The following is a 23,519-nucleotide window of genomic DNA, read 5'->3' as shown; positions in this document are numbered from 1 at the left end:
ACTCCTTACCCAGGACTTCGTCCATACCATTCAGCAGCTTCTCGAGATCTTCTGCAGTCTCTGATAAAATAACAATATCATCGGCAAATCTCAAGGTCTTGATTTCCTCTCCTTGGATTGTGATTTTCTCTCCAAATCCCTCGCTGATTTTCTTTACTGCCTATTATTTGTAAACTGTAAACAATGAAAAGGAGGGGGGACAACCTGCAGCTTTGTCTCACTCTTATGACTGGAGTCTGATTTTAGAAAATTCTTCGTTCTCGGTATCTGATCCCAATCACTTTCAGAATGTTAAATAGTTTGGTCCAATCAACATTATTGAATGCCTTTTCTAGATCTACGAACGCTATGTACGTGGGCTTCTCCTTCTTAATTCGATCCTCTAGGATCAGCCGTAAAGTCAGGATTGCTTCACGTGTTCCTACATTCCTTCTGAAGCCAAATTGATCTTCTCCTAACTCAGCTTCAACTTCTCTTCCCATTCTTCTGTGAATAATACGTGTTAAAATTTGGCAGGCATGAGATACTTAACTAATGGTGCGGTAGTTTTCATACTTGTCAGCACCGGCTTTCTTGGGAATAGGTATAACGACATTCTACCGAAAATCGGATGGCGGTTCTCCTGTCTCATACATCTTACACACTAAATGGTATAACCTTGCCATGCTGGTTTCTCCTAAGGTAGTCAGTAATTCAGAGGGAATGTCATCAATTCCAGGAGCCTTGTTCCTATTTATTACTCACAGCTCTGTCAAACTCTGACCTCAAAATTGGGTCTCCCATTTCATCAGCATCAGCAGCCTCTTCCTGTTCCCGAACCAAATCATCTACATCTTTACCTTGATACAACTGTTGGATATGTTCTTGCCATCTTTCTGCTTTGTCTTCTTTTCTTAGAAGTGGCTTTCCATCTGAGCTCTTAATATTCATACACCTAGATTTCCTTTCTATAAAGGTTTCCTTAATTTTCCTGTATGCAGCACCTACCTTCCCTAGGACCATACAACCTTCGACATCCTTGCACTTCTCCTTCAGCCATTCTTCCTTAGCTACCTTGCACTTTCTATCCACTTCATTATTTAATCGTTTGTATTCTTTTCTGCCTCCTTCATTTCTAGCATTTTCGTATTTTCGTCGTTCATCAATCAGGTCTAGGATCTCCTGAGTTATCCATTGATTCTTACTTGATCTTTTCTTCCTTCCAAACATTTCTTCAGCAGCCCTACTGACTTCTTTTTTCATGACTATCCACTCTTCCTCTATTGTGTTTCCTTCAGCCTTTTCATTTAATCCTTTTTCAAAATGTTCCTTTAAACAATCCCTCACATTCTCTTCTTTCAAAATGTCTAGATCCCATCCCCTTGCATTCCTTCCTTTCTTCAATTTCTTCAACTTCAGATGGCATTTAATGACCAACAAGTTGTGGTCGGAGACCACTTCTGCTCCTAGGAAAGTGTTGCAACCCAACACCGGGTTTCTGAATCACTGCCTAATCATAATGAAGTCTATTTGATACCTTCCAGTGTCTCCAGGTCTCGTCCACGTATACATCCGTCGTTTGTGGTGTTTGAACCAAGTATTAGCAAGGAATAAATTATGATCACTGCAGAATTCACCCAGCCGACTTCCTCTTTCGTTCCTTTGTCCCAATCCGAATTCTCCTACTATATTACTTTATCCTCCTTTGCATACCACTATACTCCAGTCTCCCATCACAATTAGATTCTCGTCACCTTTACATATTGTATTAAATCTTCTATCTCTTTATATTGTACCGGTAACGGCGGTACAAAACTAAGTCCCCGTAATAGAAATCTTTAAAAAACTTACGCGTTACGCTCCGGGCCGGCTACGAAAGACTGACTGGACGGGGAGCGTGTGACGTAGAGAGCGGGTGACGTCACAGCATGCCTCACCACAACACAGAGCCTAGACTGATGTGGAATGTTCTTCGAGTTCCTATGGGTAATAACTTTCCCCACAATAATAATTAAACAAATTTAACAATATCATCGTGTAACCCGATCCCTTATCTACGTTCCTGCAGAGTTTCACGTAAATCTGGCATGAGGCGATGAAGTTATGGAACGAGATGTGAAGGCCCGGATCAGATATAAATACAGTACTGCTTCGCTCAGCAGAGCAGTGTGTGGCCTGAGTATGTGGCCAGAGTGTGTATGTGCACGCTAGGCAGTGGAGTTCATACAGTCGGTTCGCGAGGACCGTGATCTAGCGTGAAGCGGCTATCAATCTTCGAGTCCGTGGACTTTAACCCAATCGCGTCGAATATGGACTTGTACGGATTTCTTTATACTGTGAGTGATAAACTTTTACTCCGACGGGACGTGATATAAATTGTGCTTCGTCTGAACATTATCAAGTGACTGTTTATTCTACACGAGTGTCTAAGACTTGCGAATGTTTTCGAGTGCTCGCAATTTGAAGTTTAATGTTATGGACAGGACTTAGGACAGTTTGCTCCTTACAGAGTACTAAATACTTCAAGTTTATGAGACTGTGTTTTAATCCAGATTTACTCGATTGCAAGCATGACTACGTCACTAATTTACCATTTCATGAACTTTAGGTCATGAATTGTAAACTGTGCACGTGTGAACTGTGCATTTCAATTCTGTTAAACAGCACATTTCAATTCTACGAACATTCAGTTGTGCGTTTCGATTTTACGAACAGTCGAACCGAGGACTGTCAATACATGATTAATTTCGTCTTTTAATTTCATCTTATTATCAATACGTGAATGAGTTCGAATTCACGAGTGAAACATCTTTATTTTCGTATCCAATTAAATTTCGTTGAACAGTGTTTCAAACTAAGAACTAAGTCGTGCGGGATTACTTTACATTATGCCAAGTGCCACAAACTTCAAGTGACTCTGTTAAAATTCGACGATAAGTTTCGAGTGGACTTTTATTTTTATGAGTATTAAACTTACATGCTCATTCGAGTCTAGTGGCCTTCTTTTCATTTAACACGGCACAAAATTTAGTGACATTTCACCGTGTGATAAACTCTCTAAGATACTTTTTTTTCGTGTTTGAACCTTGTTAAAACCATTGATAAACTTTCCTCTCATCTGTGCAGAAGCAGTCTTTGCATTAACTCGCCCTAAGGCTTAACGAAATTCATTCACGTTCATCCACTACGAGGACTACTTCAACGCCCTTCATCAGCACCGTATGGATCTTCAAGACGTCGGATGGATCTTCTAGAACTTCCATCGGGGGAGGAATGGTGGTTCACTGGTATGGGAAAAGGAGGAGCTGCCGGAATCCAAGGACATCGCCAGCCCTAGGACGAGGAACTTTTTCTACTGTATCTGCTGTACAGAGGTGACATGACTTTGAATTTATTAATAAATTCAGAGGAAAAATTTTAAGATTTATTTCTAAACAAACCCTCTCCCTCTGTACGCACTGTAACGAATGGTACACGCCCTGCGTCTCATGACTACCGAAGTACCACATTTTCTGTTACAATATTGTGATCTTTCCTACCTTTAAAGACACCATCCAAAATTATTCGTCCACTGATGTCCTCCCACGCCATCTCTCCACTGACAGCTCGGAACATACCACTTAGACGAGCAGCTCGTCTCCTTTCTACCAAGTCTTCCCAGCACAAACTTTGCAACATTTTTGTAACGCTACTCTTTTGTCGGAAATCGCCCAGATCAAATCGAGGTGCTTTTCTTTGGATTTTTTCCAGTTCCTGAATCAAGTAATCTACTCTAGTTGGGGTCTCACCAGAGACAAATATGCTCTCTCCTCTACATCCTTACTACAGCCCCTAAATACTCTCATAACCATGTGCAGAGACCTGTACCCTTTATTTACAATTCCATTTATGTGATTACCCCAATGAAGATCTTTCCTTATATTAATACCTAGGTATTTACAATGATCCCCAAAGGGAACTTTCACTCCATCAACGCAGTAATTAAAACTGAGAGGACTTTTCCTATTTGTGAAACTCACAACCTGACTTTTATCCCCGTTTATCATCATACACTCCCTACTGTCCACCTCACAACATTATCGAGGTCATTTTGCAGTTGCTCACAGTCTTGTAACTTATTTATTACTCTGTACAGAATAACGTCATCTTCGAAAAGCCTTATCTCTGATCCAACTTCTTTACACATATCATTGATATAAATACAAGAAAACATAAAAGTCCAATAATACTGCCTTGAGGAATTCCCCTCTTAATTTTTACAGGGACAGATAAAATTTCACCTACTCTAATTCTCCGAGTTCTATTTTCTAGAAACAGAGCCACCCATTCAGTCACTCTTTTGTCAAGTCCAATTGCACTCATTTTTGCCAATAGTCTCCCATGATCTACCCTATTAAATGCCAAAATTCAATCAAACCAGTTATTAATTTTGCAAACATGTCTAATATAATTAGAAAAAAATGCTTTCCCAAAGCTTACATACAATGCGTGTCAAACTGACTGGCCTGTAATTTTCTGCTTTATGTCTATCACCCTTTCCATTATATACAGGGGCTAATACAGCAACTCTCCATTCATTTAGTAAAGTTCCTTCATGCAAACAATAATCATATAAGTACTTCAGATATGGTACTATATCCCAACCCATTGTCTTTAGTATATACCCCGAAACCTTATCAATTCCAGCTGATTTTCTAGTTTTCAACTTTTGTATCTTACTGTAAATGTCACTGCTGTCATAGGTAATTTTAATACTTCTTTAGTATTAGTCACCTCCTCTATCTGGACATTATCCTTGTAACCAACAATCCTTACATCCTGTTGACTGAATACTTCTGCCTTTTGAAGATCCTCGCATACACACTCCCCTTGTTCATTAATGATTCCTGGAATGTTTTTCTTGGAACCGGTTTCTGCCTTAAAGTACCTATACATATTCTTCCATTTTTCACTAAAATTAGTATGGCCTCCAATTATGCTTGCCATCATGTTATCCTTAGCTGACTTCTTTGCTAGATTCAATTTCCTAGTAAGTTCCTTCAATTTCTCCTCACTTCCACAGACATTTCTTACTCTATTTCTTTCCAACCTGCACCTCCTCCTTAGTCTCTTTACTTCCCTGTTATAATATAGGGGATCTTTACCATTCCTTACCACCTTTAAAGGTACAAACCTATTTTCACATTCCTCAACAATTGCTTTAAACCCATCCCATTGAATCGTAATAAATCGTAATAAATAAATAAATAAATAAATAAATAAATAAATGAATAAATGAATAAATAAATAAATAAATAAATAAATAAATAAATAAATAAATAAATAAATAAATAAATAAATAAATATATAATCCGCAATATGCATATGATACTTTTCTGTTTGCAGTAAGTGATGAAAATCCACAGATATTGGCAAATTGATTGGTCAAAAAAAGTTCTGGGTTTAAACACGAAAAATACTAACTTAGTGACGGTAAGAAAACATGCCATTCAACCCATAAAGTTGACAGTACCCGACACATCACTGGAGCATGTGCAGTGCTTTAGGTCTCTCACCTGCGTACTTGATCACAGCATGAGCAGTCCTGTTGAAACTAGTTCCCAAGGACTGCATTCAAGATAATGATTTAAATCCCGTGTCACTTCGTTTTCTCTGTTCCTTTTTACTTCAGTGTTGTGTATGTCCTGTCTTATTTTATGGTGGTTTTGCTATTTGCTTTACGTCGCACCGACACAGATAGGTGTTATGGCGACGATGGGATAGGAAAGGCCTGTGTGTGGGAAGGAATCGGTAGTGGCCTTCGTAAGGTACAACCCCAGCATTTGCCCCATGTAACAATGGGAATCTACAGAAAACCATATTCAGGGCTGCTGACAGTGGAGTTCGAACCCACTACCTCCCGGATGCAAGCTCACAGCCGCGCGCCCATAACCGCATGGCTAACTCGTCCGGTTTACTTTATGTTGCTGACGCCTGCACACCATCCTTCGAGATGTGGGGCTACAGTACTCCGAGCTGGAGGTCACGTACAATATCAGAAAGTAGAGTACTTTGGTCATGTCATTGGAAATTGTGAGGTAATGTGGTGGTTTATACGTTTAGGGAATAATAATTTCAAACCAAATCCATCAAAGAACCAGACATATGCTTTTCACGTGGGGAATACTGAAAGTTGCAGGTGAAGTGATTGGGAAATGTACTGGAACACAGTGATACGCCTAAGTATCTGAGGTCAAGCTTTGCACTTATCACTGTGCCAACACCGAGGCAAAAGTCCTCTCACAATGCTTTGACATGATCAGATTGGGCCGCTCATCCAGAAACAGTGCCACAGCTGTATGGTATAAATCTGTACATGCCACGAAGTTCTACGTTGCACTCGTAGAAGCTTACTGACTGATCGCAGGGTATCTAAAACAAACCAACTAAAACTAATAGCTCCACCTGACACTCGACGTGAAGTAGCCGCGAATGTGGAGACGTACAGTTCGGCCTCTCCATAGACATCAACTTGTCTACTTGCAGATCCAAATGAAACCATGTTTGAACCAGGAACCGCACATTCCTAGATCGCTTGGAACTTGAGAAACTTGAACAGAAGCTTCTCTGTTACTACGAAGAGTCCTGGACGACATGGAAGTCTTTAAAGTGAATTGGGAGGTCCAAGGACAACGTAAAGAAAAACATCCCTCTGATACTAGTGCTAGTATCTGGTACTAGGCAGCACCACTCTAATATGTATCATCTTTCTTGTAATTTTTACTGGGACTGGCTCAAATTAATAAGTGACCTCCTGAAGTTTATCTTATAGATGACATTTAAGGAAAGAGGAGTAGGGCAAAAAGGAGAAAATCTTGCGTACATAATCTACGAGAATGTTGTGGGCTTCGTTCCACCACACTTTTCCGACTTGCTGGGAACAAGAGTTGATCGCTGTGATGACAGCGGACATGCGATGAGGAAATTGTAGAAGAAGAAGAATTATTGCTAGTTTTATATCGTGATTATATATGTACAACATAGAATGCGATAAGCCTCTTGTATATTTAAATACAGTTTTAACAGTAAATATGGGCTAAATGTCACCGCTGACTGTTTCGAAACATTCGATGCGCCACAGCGAATTTCCTCGAAGCCGTGTGACGACACACAGCGCACTTCCGTCTCGGAATGCAAGAGAAACAGTGTTTCTTGATGGCGTCGTGGTAAATGAACCATGCTTCATAGCTAAGTCCAATTTACTGAAGAAAATGTTCGACGTTCTGACAACGAGAAAATATGAACTAAATGAAATATTTAATTAGCAAATGAACAGTACTTAGTAATCTACGTAAGTGAACTAACTTGAATAATTAAAATATACTGTACGTGCAGTTACAACACTTCATCGTCATCCTGGCAAGGAGAAAGGAAGAGGGTCAGTTTTGAGATCGTACCAACTGCGCGCGACGCATGTTACATAATCGTGTATTCTCTTTACAAGTTTCTGCTTCTTGTCGATAATTTAATATAAGTCAATTGCAGCCATGACATGGGTCTGTTATATTCTACCGCTTTTCCCACAGCATTGGGGTAGTGGGTGCGAGATGTGTCTCACATGTGGATTTGACTCTGTTTTACGATCTGATATTCATACCGACGCCAAGCCTACGTGATGGGATGTAATCACTATTGCATGTTGGTAGTGTTGCATAAATATGAAGAGGAGAGTGTTGGGACACACAGTCCTCGAGCCAGAAGCAGTTACAATCGTGACCCTGCCGGTATTGGAAGCCGGGACCCTCCGAATTGAAGGCTTGAACGCTGACCATTCAGCCAAGGAGTTGGAAGGATCTCTTATATTTATTATGTTGCTCCTTATTTTAGGAATAAGAAACGCTTTTCAGTAAATTCAATCGTGCGGTACTTCTACGTCTGTATGCGCACCATCTCAAACAACCAAATTTTGGCGTCTTTGACTTATCGTATGTTGGAGAGGATTGTCAATTTCTCTTCACGTATGAACCCAGACCAACTACAATATTATCAGACCGGAATGCATATATAGATACGTGACAAAATGGCTGTCACATTGGGCCACGTGTAGACGGCGTGTGGGGCGTGTTTACATTCAGTTCGGTTTATACCTCTCACGTGTGTGGTTGGTTGAGGTTATCTTGCTACTGGAATTCGCGATATTTATATTCCACCGAATGGGTCTTGAAAGCCAAGAATAACGGCCGAGAGGATTCGTCGTGCTGACCACACGACACCTCGCAATCTGCAGGCCTTTGGGCTGAGCAGCGGTCGCTTGGTAGGTCAAGGCCCTTCATGGGCTGTAGTGCCATGGGGTTTGATTTCGGTATGTTTTCCACCGAATATTTGTATGTGTTAAATAGTGTTGCAGTGTCCTTTTATCGCTTATCAAGGTATTTTTATGTGTTGCGGTGTATTTAGTATTTAGACGTTATTTCATTAAGTGGTGTGAATGTGACAATTTTACAGATTTTACCTCCTTCATCTGTGAAGTTCAGAAGAAATTCGTTGAACCATTCAATGGAATAGTGAAGGAAGATTATGCGTTGTTAGTGAAGGTGGATGATGAGTCATGTATTAGGGGTCCAACATTGAGATTAAAAATTTCAAGGTCATTTGCATTTCAAATGTTTTACAAAAATGTGTGTTTGCCTACAGAGCATTTTAGTGCTTGTGAAGACCGGAAATGTGACAGATGGACGAAGTTTTACACTTTGCTAAGTCATTTCACAAGTTATTCTGATGATTCGTTTTAGTAACCTTTTGAAAAAATGCACTTGAGTTAGACTGTGAGTTTAATGCAGAGAGGATTGGTAAAATAAAGTTTGTCCCGGAACAGTTAGAGCTCTCTGTAATTAATCAAATAAGATACTCTCCGGAACTAATAATATGGGCAGTGACATTCTCTTATTATACCAAACCTTGATAAGACATTTGATGTTTTTAGTGATGTGGTCAGTGTTGGTGTTGGTACAGAGCCAGTCTGTAAATTATAACTACTCAGGCCAACTTTTCAGACCATAAAGTGTTGTTTCGTACAGAGAAGAAATTGTTACTAAAAATGGCTTCAAATTTATCTAGGATGGCTCTGTATCCAACAACAATAGGGACAGAATGTATCATTAGCAGTAAAGTCTTTGATCGTAAGAATGTTGCTGATTTGTATTTGCTTAAGACTCAAGGTTTAGATGTTTCTGATGGCACAATCCAGTTCCTAAAATTAATTCAAAAGTGGTGGTCAGTCTGTAACGTACAGCATCCAATGAAAGATACATATACCAGGAATGAAGATGCTAGTCCAATTACTGGTCCTGGTAACATGAACCTTTCATTCCTTACATATTTAAAACATATATGGACTTAGGCACATGTCATAAACTGAAGGAAGATTGACAAGTGAAACATACACTGCTTTGATGCACATACTTACCACAGTGGTAGAACTGTGAAAATATGTTTTTAATTACCACTGGTCTTATGTGGATCAGGGGTAGAGTGTCGGCCTCCGGATCCCAAGATAGCGGGTTCAAACCCGACAGAGGTAGTCGGATTTTTGAAGGGCGGAAAAAAGTCCATTTGACACTCCATGTCGTACGATGTCGGCAGATGTCTGGTGACACATTTGGTGTTTACCCGACAAAATTAATTAAATCTCAGCCATAGACGCCCAAGAGAGTTTTGGTTTACTTGGTCTGCCATCTAGTGGGCCTAGAGTAAAACGGAACGTCAAAATTGACGAGCAGACAGCCAGATGGCGTCAAATTGAAATGTTTGCACACGGTAGCTGAGGCCATACGATTATTATTATTTAACTACAAAACTGTAGACAGACAGTTCAGAGGGAACATTTGGTGTCTACGGGAGATTGAGTGGTTGCACTTCTAATGTCTCTGTGGAATGAATTCTTGAGTCTGAATGAAAGATCAAACTGTTAGGTGTATTGAAGATGTGGTCTGCAAAAATTCGTGAATTTTCTTTGAAAGACTTTGCTCATAATGTCTATATCAATAGCCATGATACAGTTATTGATAATTTAGATGGATTAGAGCTTGTATTAGAAGAAGTATTTCATATCAGAGTTCCCCTTGAAACACAATAGATTTTAGTCTGTATTGCCAGCTACACCAGTTTGCAAGTGATTAAAATATTATGTAAAAAGTGTGATGTCTGCATTAAAATGTTGCAGGCTGAAAAATATTGCTTGTGGATAGTGACAGGGAAATGGTGATGTATTCCAAAGTAGTGTAGAGAGGTGGTTTGAAGTGTCCATCATTGATGGTCATGTCTTGTGTTGTAAATTGTTCAGAATTTTCTATGTGTTAATTGGTTACAGTTACAAACCCGAATTTCCTAAGTTACAGAATCAAAGAGAGGCAGTGGTAGTGTTATTATTTGTGCTAATTGAGAACAATTTATGTAACCTTGATAAGTGTCATTGCAGTATGAATTTGAAAACGATGATTGAAATGTGCATAAAGGTGTTAGCAGATTGTTTGTCAATAATTATGATTTTCTTATAAATACACATCTAATTGTGTATTGCAAGTATGACTAGGCTGGTGAATGTGTATTTGTTGGGAATGTTATTTCATTGTCCTATGTAATTTGTGTTTTTCTTATAATATGATGTGCATTGATGTGATTTACCAACGAATCTTGGTTTGATTGTGACATTTTCAAACGTGGTGCTACTGCAGTTGTTAATGAACGGGGACAACACTTTAGATAGAAACCACCGTCTAGACAAACAGTTTACGACGTACGAAATAGTTTTGAAGAACATGGATCTGTTATGGATGCACCAGGATCTGACCGCCCAAGAACAGTCACAGTTGAGGAAAATGAATTGCGTGTAAGTTTTGCTGTGACCCAAAGTCCGCGAGAATCAACCAGACGATTAGCAACTGAGCTGGATTTATCACGAAGGTCCGTGCAAAGAATGTTACACAAAAATAAGTTTAAAATTAACATACCACGTTTACGACATGGGTTACTTGAAGACGATCCATATCGTCTTAAGTTTTGTGAATTGATGCTTGGCGAACAAAATGGTGGTCCTAACCTATTCAATAACATTCTTTAGTCTGATGAGGCCTATTTTAAGTTAACCGGACAAGTTAACGGACATAAATGCACGTACTGGTATACTGGGAATCAACACCTTTCCTTAGAAGAACAAGTAAATCAACCTGGTGTGAGTGTCTGGGGGCAATATCATCATTTGGCGTATTTGGACAATGTTTTTAACGGAACAGTTACAGGGGATAAATATTTGGACATGCTTCAGTATTACTTGGTACCAGGACTTACGGCGTGTGCTGCAAACTTTCAAGAAAATTACTTTCAACGTGATGGGGCACCACCACATAATGCCACTGCCCTCCGCGTTTATTTAAATGAAATATTCCAAAGAAAAGTGATTGGTCGAAGGGTGACATGCCTCCACGTTCACCAGATATCACGTCCGTGGACTTTTCCTACGTGATATCGTTAAGGACCATTGCTGAAATAAAGACTACGTACACGACGCATTTCATGATTTGGACAGTGATACCACACTATGCCATACAGTATGTAAAGACTTGAAAGATGTATTCATGCAGACGGAATACAGTTAGCATTGTTTGTATTTGTAATGAAACACAAATTCAATCTTTTGTTTAAATCATTGTCCAGTGACTTTTGCGCCACTCTGTATAGGGTATTTCTTTCGAACTCTTCAGAACTGAATTAGGAATAGTATTTTGTGTGAATCTAAAACATACTTAGTAGTGGTGTTTAAATAACATTTAAAATGTATTTTTTGTGGGGCATGATTTCTGGATAACATTACCATTGGTTGATTACCAAGGAGGTCAGGATTTAAATTCTGAGCAATTAAAAGTGGTTTCCTCAAGAAAGAAGAATTTTTACAGCTTATGGAACAAGATGTGTTATGCTTTCTGCAATTAAGTGGCGAGATCTTGATTGTTTCGTGACACAGAAATTATGTGATTTTGTGCTAATCTTAGTTCATTTTGTATTTTAGAGATGTCATGAGTAGAATTTTTCTTCTCAAGAAATTCTCAATGCTTTTCTCACAAAAAGCATGTCTCATGAGGCTCTCGAGGACATAAGCACGCATCTTACACCACAGTTACGTGGCACACTGAGAACGACAGGCTTTGTCAGCGTGCGCAACGGGACAACAGGTTGTGTCATGAATGGAAGTTTGGCCTTCTATTCACGGGGAAGTAAGTAGGTATGCAACATCACACTTAACCTACGAGTAAAAGTCAGTCATTTAATTTAAGCCTAATCATTTGACTGTAGTTAAAGCGATGCAGTTCTTAGAGTGCATATTGATAGCTACCAAGAGGAAATCATGGGCCCGCGAATATTTCAGGGAAAACTCAAAAAATAAACTGCAATGCCATGTTAAAGAAGTGTATGTTAATGTTACTTTCATTACATCCTGTATTTAGAATTACGTTATTAACAATCTAACACGTTTATGACAGACAAAAACTTGACTCTGGTAGTCGCAGTTCAGTGACAGCAAGATCACGTTGCCTGATTCGTCGAGTCAGCACTGTTGTATGATTCAATGTTAATGTTGCCCACTGTATATATCTGTGAAGTGAATAATTTACAATAAATTGGGGATAGTGGGAGTCTCTTCGACATCTGATTCTATGACTTCTGCTCCAGAAATACATACTAAGCAATTACCGTTGCGTATGTTCGAGAAGTTTACATTTCATAATAAATAAATATTACGTCTTTAAAATAATATAAAGGGATATTCCACTATTTTACAGACCATGAAACCATTGCGAGAGTTAGGAATGGACTCTTTGATTTTTAATTTTGTGTTCATTTCTTACGATCGTCTAAAGTAAGTTCTTTTCTATGTCATTCCTTTATGTGTTCGTATGAACTTAAATATAAGATTAAAAGAAGTATTCCAAGTGTTCCAGGGCAGATCAACAAAGAATGCCGTTGTTTAAAATAACCCGAATGCTGCACTTTGAGCAAGAAGTTCTAGCACCAACATTTTGTTGAAGTGGCGCTCAAGGAATGTGGCACTATTATATTTCTTTCGAGATGCTTTGAGATTCTCCATATTTTAGCCATTTTTCTCTAAACTCCCGAGGAAAAGGAATTTTTGTCCGTACTGTGCACAGCTTGGCAAGACTGGGGTATGTGCTGGCGGGGAAGGTGTCTAATTAGCTGTGCAGTCGGCTTTTGTATGTCGAGTGTTGAACTGTCCTTTAGCTGACGCCGTTCATTGAATGTATCGTATTCCTTCGGAAGTGTATTCTCTCCATATGCTAGGTGATGGCAGGTCCTAAAACAAAGTTGTTTATAGGGAGTGTGATTGCTTTTCGCGGTTTAGAAAAGGGTTCAATTTCCTTTAGCTTGCCTTTCTTTCCAGCAATTAAACTAGCTTCAGTGGAAAGGAAACATCAGCCATTTATTGAGAAAATCAGAAGGGAGGTGATGATGGGATGAAGTTATCCACTCTGGGTAAAAAGGGACTAGTGAATAAGGAAATTGTACTAGGTGATACACGCAAGTGCATCATCAGACGGAACAAGGCGATCTGCAGTTAAATCTCATATTCACTGTTCTGTATCGACACCAGTACGCATTGGTATTGAATAAGGTGGATGCAGGATAATTCCCTTTCAAGGTTGCTGTATTACAAGGCGAGTCGCAAACATCTGAGGTAAGTATTGCTCTCAATAGGCTTTAAATTTAAGAAGTGTGAAGAACATGGAAGAAACTAAATTCTGCTTAAGACATTGGTGTACCTGAGAACTTCAGCAGAGAAAGGCAAGGGATCGGTCCTGTTTTTAGATGAGATTTTCTTCCGTCCATCCTACACTGTAATGAAGTTTTGGGAGTATAGTTCATCTTTGGACAGTGCAGGTCAGCGAAAGATCATATGCAGGTAGTTAGAAACGGTTTGTACCCTGCGGACTCTGCATGTTCAAATTGAAAACTAAATGTTATTACCATGGTGAAATGAAGGTATATAACATCATAACTTGACTTAAAACAGCTTGTACCACACATATCAAGTATGACATAGTGCTGGACAATGTGATGTACTACACCCATCAGATTAATGAAGTACCTTCAACATCTGGCAGTAAATACGAATTAAGAGAACTGGCTAATCACAAATTGGAGTACTGTGAAGCACCTAACTGCTGACAAAAATATGTACCAGTTACTCAGGGATAAAGAGTGCATCACCACAGTGTCCTTCCTTTGCAGCCGTTACAAGTGAGGAATGGAATGAGTATGAATTTGTATACAAGTTAAGAGTTGAGTACTGGAAGAGGAATGTGTAGCTCGGAGAACTCCTCATACATGTTGGTAGTGACAGGAATAGCGATTCAAACTCTGAACATGACAGTTCAGTGCTCAATGGTAGAGAGTTATATTCTGCTGGCAACTTAATTGCATTGTGAGATCACATCTGAACTGGGTATTCATTGTTTAATATGGTTAAGTTGGAATTACTGCTTTTAAAAGTGTCTTTGTTCAGTAAATTTTTCTCATATAATATTAACGGCCGGCTGTAGCTGTTGCGCTTCACAGCATCTCCTCTGATACTCGCCCTGCTGTCACACTAGCACGTATATCACTTGGCTTTAATTTATGCTATACATGGCAGGTAGCCAATTTTACATCACGAAACACACTGCTGCGGAAATATCACGTGATTTACCCTTGCCTGCTAAATCCTATGCGACTGGCGAGATGTATATACAGTTCATCTGTTTGTGATGGCATTTCCTCACCCTTAAACATAGTGAGGAGTAGGATTACATTTTTATAAGGTTCTCCTGAAACGGAAAGTCAGATGCCTTGTAATCAAACTGAGTAGAAATTCGTTCACGCAGAGTAGTCAGGGAGTCGGATTATTTCCCAGTACCCGACACTAGGCGTAGAGTTGAAGGCGGTGTGGTCCATTCCATTACCATAGGGCGTTACCCCTCTCATCCTGTGCGTATGAAATGGTTATGAAATTTAAAATATTATGGTATGGAAATGAATCAAATATACACCAAAGAAACTGGAAATTACAACACCCAGAAGGAGTGGTGCTACAATGCTGCAATTAAACATGCAGGACGAGTGTTCGGTTGTGATTCGATGATTACACTTCCAGGTCCCTCTGACGGCAAGTTTGGACAACAATCATTACAGGATATGCCCACCACCAGCTGCAATACATTGATGAATTCGTCGTGGCATGGAGCATGGCGAGACTGCACTAAAGGCCGTGACACTGAAACTTGCGAACACTGTACTGTTACTCCTTGGAGTCTTACTTGTAACATATGGGAAGTTAACCTTCAATGATGTTTTCTCAAATAAGACCTTGCTGGAAGAGAAGTTTTCATTGGATACATATAAAACGAGGTGAAAATTGAAATAAATACGTCAAGGTAAAGATGAGAATGGCTACAACTAGAAAAAAAAATACAATCCTTTATCTTTTATGGTATGGGTGACGGACGTGCGTAAGACCTGCTCCTCAGTTTAAGTGAATTAGAAGGTGTTATTCTAAAGGTAGCTATATAATAAGTGGTTCACGAGTGTGTGATACAGTGTTGAATCAAACCAGCGAGTATCAGTCATTGTAACAATCAGCTCACAGTTTAGTGATTTCTCAGGCAATATGGGTCGCAGCAAGCGCAACACCAGTGACCCGAGCAGTAGTGCCAACCGCAGCAGTGCCAACCCTGTTGAAGAGGCAGTCACCAGGATACTAAACGAAACCATCAGCTCTGGTAAGTTTCTTGAAAAGATAGTAGCCGCCATATCGGAGCGTGTGACAGAACTCGTCATAAAGGAATTAGAAAAATCTCTCCAGTTCAATTCTGTAATTGTGGCAGAATTGAACGCAAAACTTGAGAGCAGGGATAAAGAAATCCGCGAGATGAGGGAAGACTTTTCTGCAAGATGTGACTCACTGGAGCAATACAGTAGAAGAGCTAACGTTAGAATTTTTGGGGTACAGGAAAGTGTAAGTGAAAATACGGACGAACTTGCAGTAAATGTTTTTAGGGAGATAGGTGTGAATGTGAATTTGCAAGACATTGATAGGAGTCACCGAGTCGGACCTAAATCTCCAGGGAAACCTCGGCCAATCATTGTCAAATTCACATCATATCGAACAAGGCAGAAAGTGTTTCGCAATAAGCGAAAATTGAAAGGTACCCAAGTAACTATTCGCGAGGATCTAACCTCCACCAGACTGTCAATTCTTAAGGCTGCTATTCTCCGCTTTAATCAGAGCAATTGTTGGACCTCGAGTGGAGACATCATTATTAAGAAACCAGATGGCAGTAAAATTAGAATTAACCGGCTAAGTGACATTCCTAAGGACAGTGACAGCAGCTAAATGTGACAATTCACTGAACTGAGTGTTTATATTCCTAGATTAGTCCATACTTATTTCTCTCAAGATCGTTAAATTTTATCTTAGAATAGTTTAGTGAATTATCATTTATTTTCGTTTAGCTTAGTTAAAATTTGTTTTGCTACTATTTATCTATATATTTTACTAAATAATTGAATTTGCTTTCTTATTTCTTGATGATTAATGATTTAACAAATTTCGTTTTTAAATACTTTAATTTTTATTTTATTTACTTAGACACAACACCCTTAATTTAGTCGCACTTGAAAATAATAGATATTTCTAGGCACAGTTGATTATATTCCTGCACCTCACTACTTCAGTTAACGTTAAATCAAGTTACTCCAGGGTCATCAGTTTCATTTCTTTGCCAGAACTCTTAACCATGGCATCACCATCATTAACATGTTTCGTGTAGTTGTTGATCAAAATATTTGCAGAATAGGGCAAAGGTAGGCAGATAAGTTAATATAGAGGTTTTTCACAATATGAGCAGCACTCCGTTGTATCACTTACACTTTGCCTAGCAAGCTGAATCCATACAAATTTCTGAAGAATGCTACTTCATATTCCTCAGAGATTAAAATCTGCATGATCTTATATATACTTGTACACACACTAAAGAGCAATTTTAATGGGACCGATAATCCACCTCTGTTTAAGCTATTTAGCATGTCAATTTCCACTGCTTCATTTGATATGTTCGAGATACAGTACCTGCAATTCAGTTTACTGGCTAGCTTAAAGCTACATAACCTGAAACGTAAATGACAGGAAACATGTTATCAAAGTCTACTTCTGTTTCATTTACTTTCACTAGCACACTGGAAAATTCACTGCGTGTATCTGTTTCGTCAGTTATGTTCAATGAATCGGAATCTAATTCAAACATGTCCTTGCTTAAATATATTTCTTTATATTTTGCAGACCTTAATCCTAGCAAACACTGCACTCTTATCTTCTTCTCAGCTTCAAAAACGTGTAAAACAGATACATTATAATTGGCACCACACAAATGTCTATTAGAATCATAGTTGCTGGAGCACGAAGGAACACAGCAATGCCTTGGCATCTGAAATTAAGTCTAGCTTTAGTTGTTATACTTGTGCAATATAAAATAAAATAACACAATCATTCTGCTCTTTCTAACTACTCAATTCTAAAAATACAAACACAGAATGGCTTAAAACAACGCTGTGGATTGTCACACTTATACATACTGCAACATGAGAAAGCTCACCTTTGCCGTAAATTAATGCCGTTCCAGGATGCCAAATAGCGTGTAGATTAATTTTTTAAACTATAACACATAAAATATCTTCAGTATAATTTGAATTTTAAACAGTGCCATCAAGTTAATTCACGCTCAACACAAAATACAATGATACACCACGTTAGACTTGTTTACAAATTACGAACACAAGCGACGTTGTCGGATCTCCAATGTGACGGCCTTAGTAAATTCCGGCAATGATGGATGGCCAGACAGTGTCACCTAGTAACCGTGCAGGTTTGATGTAAGGTATGGATGGATGGCCAGAAATTGTTACCAAGAAATTGTACAGGCTGTGATGTGGAGGTTAGATGAATCGCCAGACAATGTTTTCATACAACCGAGCAGTCTATGATGTAATATAAGAATGGATGCCCAGACCACGTTTCCTAGTAACAGTGCAGGGTGTGGATGTAAACTCTGGATGGGTAATAGCCTGACAAAGTTACATTTAATCGTACATGCTGTGATGTAATGTGTGGATGGATGGTCAGACAAAGTTACATTGTAACTCTGCATGCTGTGATGTATTGTGTGGATGTGTAGCCTGACAAAGTTACATTGCAATCGTACATGCTGTGACGTAATGTGTGGATGTGTAGCCTGACCAAGTTACATTGTAACTCTGCATGCTGTGATGTATTGTGTGGATGTGTAGCCTGACAAAGTTACATTGCAATCGTACATGCTGTGTTGTACTGTGTGGATGTGTAGCCTGACAAAATTATATTGTAACCGTGCATATTGTGATGTATTGTGTGGATGTGTAGCCTGACAAAGTTACATTGCAATCGTACATGCTGTGATGTACTGTGTGGATGTGTAGCCTGACAAAGTTACATTGCAATCGTACATGCTGTGATGTACTGTGTGGATGTGTGGCCTGACAAAATTACATTGTAACTCTGCATGCTGCGATGTATTGTGTAGATGTGTAGCCTGACAAAGTTACATTGCAATCGTACATGCTGTGATGTAATGTGTGGATGCATAGCCTGACAAAGTTACATTGTAACTCGGCATGCTGTGAGGTATTGTGTGGTTGTGTAGCCTGACAAAGTTACATTGTAATCGTACATGCTGTGATGTATTGTGTGGATGTGTAGCCTGACAAAGTTACATTGTAATCGTACATGCTGTGATGTATTGTGTGGTTGTGTAGCCTGACAAAGTTACATTGTAATCGTACATGCTGTGATGTATTGTGTGGATGTGTAGCCTGACAAAATTACATTGTAACTCTGCATGCTGTGATGTAATATGTGGGTGTGTAGCCTGACAAAGTTATATTGTAACTCGGCATGCTGTGAGGTATTGTGTGGTTGTGTAGCCTGACAAAGTTACATTGTAACTCTGCATGCTGTGATGTAATGTGTGGATGTGTAGCCTGACAAAGTTATATTGTAACTCTGCATGCTGTGATGTAATGTGTGGATGTATGGCCTGACAAAGTTACATTGTAACTCTGCATGCTGTGATGTACTGTGTGGATGTGTAGCCTGACAAAGTTACATTGTAACTCTGCATGCTGTGATGTACTGTGTGGATGTGTAGCCTGACAAAGTTACATTGTAACTCTGCATGCTGTGATGTAATATGTGGGTGTGTAGCCTGACAAAGTTATATTGTAACTCTGCATGCTGTGATGTAATATGTGGGTGTGTAGCCTGACAAAGTTATATTGTAACTCTGCATGCTGTGATGTATTGTGTAGATGTGTAGCCTGACAAAGTTACATTGCAATCGTACATGCTGTGATGTAATGTGTAGATGTGTGGCTTGACAAAGTTACATTGTAACTCTGCATGCTGTGATGTAATGTGTGGATGTGTGGCCTGACAAAGTTACATTGCAATCCTACATGCTGTGATGTAATGTGTGGATGGGTAATAGTCTGACAAAGTTACATTGTAACTCTGCATGCTGTGATGTAATGTGTGGATGTGTGGCCTGACAAAGTTACATTGCAATCCTACATGCTGTGATGTAATGTGTGGATGGGTAATAGTCTGACAAAGTTACATTGTAACTCTGCATGCTGTGATGTCATGTGTAGATGTGTGGCCTGACAAAGTTACATTGTAATCGTACATGCTGTGATGTACTGTATGGATGTGTAGCCCGACAAAGTTATATTGTAATCGTACATGCTGTGATGTACTGTGTGGATGTGTGGCCTGACAAAGTTACATTGTAATCGTACATGCTGTGATGTATTGTGTAGATGTGTAGCCTGACAAAGTTACATTGTAATCGTACATGCTGTGATGTACTGTGTGGATGTGTAGGCTGATAAAGTTACATTGTAATCGTACATGCTGTGATGTACTGCGGGGATGTGTAGCCTGACAAAGTTACATTGTAACTCTGCATATTGTGATGTAATGTGTGGATGTGTGGCCTGACAAAGTTACATTGTAACTCTGCACATTGTGATGTAATGTGTGGATGTGTGGCCTGACAAAGTTACATTGTAACTCTGCATATTGTGATGTAATGTGTGGATGTGTGGCCTGACAAAGTTACATTGTAACTCTGCACATTGTGATGTAATGTGTGGATGTGTGGCCTGACTAAGTTACGTTGCAATCGTACATGCTGTGATGTACTGTGTAGATGTGTAGCCTGACAAAGTTACATTGCAATCGTACATGCTGTGATGTACTGTGTGGATGTGTGGCCTGACAAAGTTACATTGTAACTCTGCATGCTGTGATGTAATGTGTGGATGTGTAGCCTGACAAATTTACATTGTAACTCTGCATGCTGTGATGTAATGTGTGGATGTGTAGCCGGACAATGTTACATATCCACAGTGCAGGTGTCAATGTGACTAGTGGTAAGTATGGGTTTTAAGGGCCACTCTGACGTCCACACGTCGCACAATACACGGACACCTTACTCACCATACCTCAATACGGTAGCATAACAGTCTTCCTCTCAGGGCTACCAGCAAGTGCTTAACGCCTCACAGCTAGAACATTGATCTCAGTCAGTCACGAGACTAACGTGAATCTGGGCAACCGATGATGGATAGCCGTGACTGAGGGATATATAGAACGAAACTTTGATTTTCCTACATAGAAACGTGACACCATTTTAAAAGAATTTGTAGGCAGAATGCTCAACATATGTGTACCTCATTACCAACAGAGCTATTATTAGTTCTGCTTGCTATTTAGCGAAAAAGCAACTTAGGACCTGTCTGCTGTTTATACATTCTCTCTTACTGCGGCGGACAAAGTTGGACTCATATAAATTGTTTCCGTTTAAATAGAAATATTTGACAATTCACCACAGCGACATAACTCAGCATATTACAAAGACTCAAGATATCAGAGATAATATTCTGCAAAACGAAAATGAAGGCTAAAGTACGAGACCGCAGCCCTGAGGAGCGGCTCACCAGACCGCCACCAAGAGTCGCACAGTAGATCCATACAATTATTCTCTCTTCAGAATATCGCAGTCGTTTCTGGGGTCGCTGCAGAGCCCAAGGAAAATTTTGCTTTTGGCCGGAGATTTACGGTCGGATGCCCTTCCAGACTCCACGTGCATTTCGAGATTAAAATATCAACCGAGAGTAGACCGGGATTCGAACCTCACCTTTCGGGAACCCTCGTAGATGTGGGCCGTAGAATGATTGAATAGGCGGGGAAGAAGTTGATCCTGGTGCTGCGCAAAGCAAGATCATCTCCGTGTCTTCCAGTAGGAGGCGCGTCAAGACCTACAATATTATAGACGATCCCGCTAGGAAACAGCTGGGTAGCACGCGGCCATGCTGTGTTTCACTGAGAGTAACAAGAGTCCTGGGTTTCTAAGAGACTAATGGTTCACGGCTATTTCTCACAAGCTTTTGAACCCAGGACCACATAGTTAATATTTTGTTTAATTGTAAGTATTCCTGTGTGTGTAACTATTCCCATCCATCTCCATGATCCCGATATTACTGATCTGTCATCTGTAGTGCACATGTTATAGCCGATAATAAGATACCGTTATGTTCTCGCAACTACTGTAAACACAAAACAGCGAAACATGAGCGAGCAAGAGGCCATGAGCATCCCAGTTGTGATGAAGGCGGAGCGCTAATATCACCACCTGTGTTAGACAGTGATGTGATGTGTCACCAACACACAGCCGCGTCGTCTTTGCTGGGAATGCTGAAAACGGCAGACTCGGACAAAATCGGATATTCCAGTAGGTACAGTGAAGAAACTGAGAAGGCAACAGAGTGAGATTCGCGACGTGACTGTAAATAAATTAGAAACTGCTTCCGAAAACAATGATGAGAAGGTGATATCTTTCAGATAGAAGTCACTGCCTTCGGACAGAAGTTAAAGTGAAATATCCGTCAGATACCGAGTTTAGTAGCTTTTTAAACCTCTGTCCGAAATGTGTCTCTGATCACAGTTCCCCGCAAAACAACCCTAAAGCTCTACATTGGCATCTGCTCAAGGGAAACCATTGTGGTGGTGGTGGTGGTGGTGGAGGTGGTGGTGGAGGTGGTGGTGGTGGTTATAATTTAACCACCCTATATTAACACTAAACAGAGGTTAAAATGATAACGTCGAAAAATGAAGGCATCAGCCAAAGAAAATGAAAGACCCCCAGGGCAAGTTACCTAATACCTAAGGGGTCAGAAACGAGGTAGTGTTGGCCAAGGAAGGTCGGGTAAGACAGATGAAAAAGAGGAGCGTTCCTCAAGTAAGTTGAAGCTAAGTGTGCAGTGGTCGTCAAATAGCGATTCCAAATCAAGAACCTGTAGGGCTCCTTTTAGTCGCCTCTTGCGAAAGGTAGGAATAACTTGGTTGTTATCAATCGCCTCCACCCACAGAGGGTGTGACCCAACCAGGCCGTTAATTCTGCCATTTGACTATTGCTATGCCAATAAAAATTGAAGACTGTCCTTTTAGTGTCAGATGTACATTGCCCCGCAGAAGCTCAAGAGGCTGTAGGAAAGCTGCAGAGTGGAAGTCTGTCAGCTTACTGATAGAGAACCATCCTAAACCCAGCAATGTTCAATGTCATAAAGACGGTACAAAATTCCCCTAACGAGAACATTGCGAGAGTTCAGTCAGTAGAACTGTGCATCTCAGCACTCATGCCTAACCACATCAACCCAAAAGGGAAACATAATTCTCCCGCATGAACACTGTCTACCTGAAGGTCAAGGAAAGGCTTCCTCAGGTTCCTCAAGGCTCCATGGAACCACCTGAGTCAGTAAGTGGCAGGAAAGCGGAACGACAAGACCAACAGTTCTAACTTCGTTTTAAGTAGAAAAGTAGAATTATTTCATCTTTTTCATCATTGAACAGCACCAGCCCTCACTTTGTGAGTCCTGCAGATTTCAGTGATGCAAGCAAATGATTAGGCAATTTGCAGAATTTAGGTTGTGATACTTTTGACTTGAAACCTGAAATACGTAAGTCTTCTTGGATACCCCGTAGTTACACTGGAGTACTTTCCAGTTGCGTTCCTTCCCTAGCTCTTCAATGTAACGCAAACTCAGATAACATCACCATAGCAAATGGATGGCGATAACAAAGACAGTCCGAAGTGCCGAAACACTGCCTACCTCATGGGAAAACTGGCCGTAATTTTTCAAACGCCAAGTGACTGCGGGTCTGTTGAAAACCACGCTGGGAATTGCGACTGCGGCAGAACAAACAAGTGTTTCCTCCTCCGGCATCTCTCGCAATTAGTCAGATGACCAAACATATAGCAATTAAACACCTACGGCCTAAAGGATTCGAGATGGCAGGTATAGTATGTGTCTTCCGTGACGGCACATACTCCATCATCGCAAGTGTGGGCAGAACTCCCGCG

The sequence above is a fragment of the Anabrus simplex genome, chromosome X, assembly GCF_040414725.1.
Source record: "Anabrus simplex isolate iqAnaSimp1 chromosome X, ASM4041472v1, whole genome shotgun sequence".
Classification (NCBI taxonomy): domain Eukaryota; kingdom Metazoa; phylum Arthropoda; class Insecta; order Orthoptera; family Tettigoniidae; genus Anabrus; species Anabrus simplex.
This window is presented reverse-complemented; position numbering follows the sequence as displayed.